Consider the following 4,948-nt stretch of genomic DNA (forward strand, 5'->3'; position numbering starts at 1 on the left):
TAGGCCTTAGAAAGATTTTTTTTCTTTTTTAATTTTTTTAGATGGCTTTATTATCATTAGGTGAACAATGTTAAAAATGAAAAAAATGATATTGAGTTTATAAAGGCTAAGATCTTGAAATTCACCAAATGAATGTTCTAGACTTGTTGTTGGAGGGGACTCATGTTGACCATATCTAGGGTTCAAATTGAACCTTTTTTTTGGATTAATTATTGAGATGAAGAGAGTGTGGGTGCAAAATTTTGGATCGTACAAATACCACAGATATGGTTTTTTAGAAGTATGGTTGTATTATACTATGATACAACCATTGCATGAAAATATATATATATATATATATATATATATATATATATATATATATATATATATATATATATATATATATATATATATATATATATATATATATATATATATATATATATATATATATATAGGAAAACTCTTCCCAACTCCTATAAGCGAAAATGAATAATGATTTCGCCTATGCTCATCACCGTCCAAAGTTCATCGCACGGTCACAATTGTTCTGTAGTGTTTCAATTTTTATTTTTTATATAAATCAGAATGATCTAAAATTTGGAGTGTGGGTACATCTTAGTGAGGGTACTTAATAAAAATATGAAAAAAAAATTACAAAATATAAATTGACCAAAATACCTCTATAAATTTTTAGGGGTATTTTGATCAATTTATATTTTACGGATTATGATTGTTTTATTTTTATTAGATTCTCCTATTTTTTATGAACACAAGCTCCAAATTTCAGATCATTACGATTTGTAGAAAAAAATAAAAAATGAAACACTACTAGACAATTGTGACCGTGCGATGAACTTTGGACGATGATGAGCATAGGCGAAATCACTTTTCATTTCACCTATAGGCATTGCGTAGTGTTTTTCATATATATATATATATATATATAAGTTTATATAGAGCCGAGGATCTAAACAATCAAATTTGAGCCTACCAAAAGAAGTTCACTAGAAGAGGTTGTTTTGATGCCCAAATATCTTCAAATTGATTATCTTGACATCAAGATGCATGGACATTAGAAAAAAATAGATTTCAAGTTTTGGAAATAGTGTATTTTATAACGTATTTTTAGACCGTCAATTTTCAAGTTTTCATATATCTGTCGATCTACACTATTTTTGAAGCTTTGAACTTTATAAATAAATATGAAAATATATTTTAAGGCTATTACAAAGATTTCCAATTATGAAACCACATTTCTCGACACTATTTGAAGGTAGGCTCTAATTTGATTGTTTAGAGCCTAGGCTCTATACAAACCGCGCCCTATAGAGCATTTTATAATAGTGCTCAACAAATTAGTGCTCACACTTATTTCCAAAATCCAAATTTTTTTTAAAAAAATCATTTTTGGAACTTCAAACAAAATTCAACATATCTATTTTTGGAACTTGAAAATGTAAAAAATTTTAAAAATAACTATATTTCACATTTTAGGATTTTGGAAGTCCGAAAATTTAAACAATAGCTAGTTTTGTTCATGTATATTTTTGGATCTTGAAAATCCATAATATGAGCAATTTAGTCATTTTTAAAGAGTTATAAAAAAGGACCAAGTTTTTATGCGGCCATGCTCGCAAATGCGGACCTCTTAATAAATATATTTTTGAGATGGATTTTAACACTTAATTTTTAAGGACAGGTAATATCTAACATGGAGATCATGAATATGAAAAAATAAATAAGTTTTAAAAATTTTAAAAAAATAATTATAGTAAGAAAACATTTGGACCACTAATTTCTATTGTTTTTAGATGGAATGCCTATTTGCTATGTTTAAGATGTATGCGTTACACTTTCTTGACCAGGTGCGTAGAAACAATTTTCCTATAAAAAAGGATGCCCATGCAATAACATATGGGTAAATTTTAAATAAAGTTAAATAAAGGGTAAATGCGTATAATTTACTCAAAAATATATGAAATGAGAAAGGGTTGGTGGTTGTCTGGGGGGACGTTCACGGGCGTTATGTATGGAGAAAGCGGGGTCAGTCTCCATTGAGAGTTGTTGGTACGAGTTGATACAGTCCAATGGTAGTCATGTGTGATGGTACAGAGAGCAACCCAGCCTCTCTATCTACGTGTGTCGCCGTACCGGGATTTCCGCTATTTATCTTTTTGTGCGAGAAGTGTGGGACCGTTTGTCTCTCTTTCGCTTTGAAGCAAGGTTTTAAGAAAGAGAAATGATCTTATAGGACCCTCTCCCACCTATGTGTATGGGATCTATCATTAAAATTGATACGAATTTTTTAAAAAATCAAGTCTTATACCCATGTGATAACTTTTTTAAAGATCTATACCAATTTTATTGATAATCTTTTGGGGTCCTATACAAATAGGTGGGGGAAGGTCCTATAAGATCATTACTCTTTAAGAAATGCTCTTCTAAATCCAAATTGGCACATTTGGATCAAGTGATCAACAAATTCTTGCGAAATAGGTCAGGTCAGACCTGGCCCCAGTCCCCATAGGGCTTAGTTAGGTCAGACCTGGCTGCTGTTCCTGTAGGGCTGGCCTAGGCTCGACTGTAGCAAGATCAAAAAATACAAAATTTAAACCAAAAAGTAAAGAAAAAAAGAGCCAAGCTGGGCTAGCCTTGGCTTTGACCCAAGCCCAACCCGTTCCGGCCATGCCTTAGTCTTTGGGTTGTGGTTGCTTGGCCCTGATCCGGCTCTTGGGCCTATGGGTTGGGCTGACTATGCTAGGTCACCCGGCCTATATAACACAACTGGGTCTATCAAAAAACCGACTAGAATCTGCCCCACTTTCTGTAAGGTGGGGTTTCTATAAGGTTTCAACTGTAAAGAATCCAATTAAGGCGCACCTTAAAATTTTATCATAACATGTAATTTTGTTGTAAAAAATTCTTAGTATTATCCTAAAATCTATTTTCATATCTAATTAGAAAATTTTTAATTCCAAAAATGGTTAAAATCATGTAGACTTATAAATATATGAAAATCTTGAAAATAGACAGTCTAGATAATGTGTTGCAAGATGCACTATTTTCGCAGATTCAAAAAAGTTTTTTTTTCATATTCATAGATCACGATGTCAAGATGATTGATTAGAGGGTTTTTTTAACATTAAAACAACATTTTCAATAGATGTTTTAGGTGCATATGTGATTCTACATTTTAAGGTTGCAACCTTATATAAACATTTCCCCTTTCTATATTTTTTTTTAAAAAAATTTTAATGACCAGTTTAATAAATCAGTTTTGCCAAACCAAATCGAAAATCCAAATCCGCTTATGGGTGATACTGATCCGTTTTTTAGAAACTTAGAAATTTTCTCTATTTGTTGTCATGGGCCCCCTTTTCCAAAGATGCCATGAGATCTTGTAATCCCCACACTTGCTTTATGCACACGCAATGCTGCACCACCATCCTAATCCCTTGCTCATTGAAACAGAGAAAGAGATAAGGGAGGATTGCATTGGATTTTTTTGCTTGTTTTGGATACTCAATTTTCCAAATGAGATCTTGTAGTCCCCACACTTGCTTTATGCACACGCATGCCCCCACGCCCAATCGTTTCCTTACTCATTGAGAGATAGAAACAAACAAGCGAGGATTTGCATTGGATTTTCTCGACAAACTTTTACACAATTACTCTACTTCCCAATGAAGCACGCTCTGCTGGGCCCGAGGGACCTCCTTCCAAATAAAGCTTTTTATGTCCCCCCCCCCCCCCCCCCCCCCCTCTCTATAGGTCGCACAAACACACGCCCACAGAGGTTGCAGTGCTAACGTTTGACACCTTCTTCATCCCTATTAGTTTTCTTTTTTAAGTTTCTTTTTTAAGTCACATTCGAAAATATTAATTTAATAACATTAATTAAAGTTAATGATGTTGGAAATGTGACCTACTAGTAGAACTTGCAATGGGTTGGGACAATAGGCTAGGTGTTCGGACTTGAATGCCGCATTAGTGCCTGGTCACCATGGCTTGAAGGTCGAGCTAGGATAGGGCCATGACATGGTTGCCTGGCCCGCCCCTATAGTTTCCATTAATATTTTTCAATATTAATGATATTGGAAAATGTGACCTCTTAGTAGAGCTGGCCATGGCTTGGGACAATAGGTTGGGTGTTCGGGCCTGAAGACCGCACTAAGACCTGGTCGCCATGGCCCGAAGGTTGGATTAGGATAGGGCCGGCCCAATCCAGCCCAACCCGGCCCTGTAGTTTCCTTTAACATTTTTCAAAAAAATTTATTTTTATTGGGCATGGTCGCATCTAGCACGACCTGAGCCAAGGTCCCCTTTAGCTCGTTTTGGGTTGGACGAGTGGGTTGGACGAGGCATGGGCAAAGGCTGGCTCGATTGTTGTCAAGCCCACCTATCAGGGGTGTTTCTATCTTGAATTTAAATAATGTTCTAAAAGTCATATTTGTTGAAGATTGATGTCTTGTATTCTGAGGAAATAGATCTGTCAAGGTAGAGGGGATTGTACGTCACTTTACCACACCAGAAACTCATCAACAAAATTGTCTGGCTGAGAGGATGAATAGGACTCTTCTAGAAAGAGCTCGCAGTATGAGATTGAATGCAGATTTGAAGAAAAGTTTCCGGACAGAAGAAGTTAACATGACGTGTTTCATCGTTAACAAGTCACCATCTATAGCGATTGATTGCAAAATTCTAAAAGAGGTATGGACAGAAAAGCCGGTAGATTATTCTATGTTGAGGATCTTCAGATGTTCAGCCTATGTCCATGTATAGAGTAGGCAAAGTTCCACATTAGACTCTAAGTCTAAGCAGTGCATCTTTCTCAGTTTTGAAAAAGGAGCGAAGGGATTGAAACTTTGGGATCCTACTTCACATAAAGTTGTGTTTAGCAGGGATGTTGTGTTAGATGAATTTCACATGGTGAAGTCAATCAACATTCAAGATGACAGAGTGT

This window comes from Amborella trichopoda, chromosome 12 (assembly GCF_054954075.1).
Source record: "Amborella trichopoda isolate Santa Cruz 75 chromosome 12, AtrichopodaSantaCruz75HAP2 v2.0, whole genome shotgun sequence".
Lineage (NCBI taxonomy): Eukaryota > Viridiplantae > Streptophyta > Magnoliopsida > Amborellales > Amborellaceae > Amborella > Amborella trichopoda.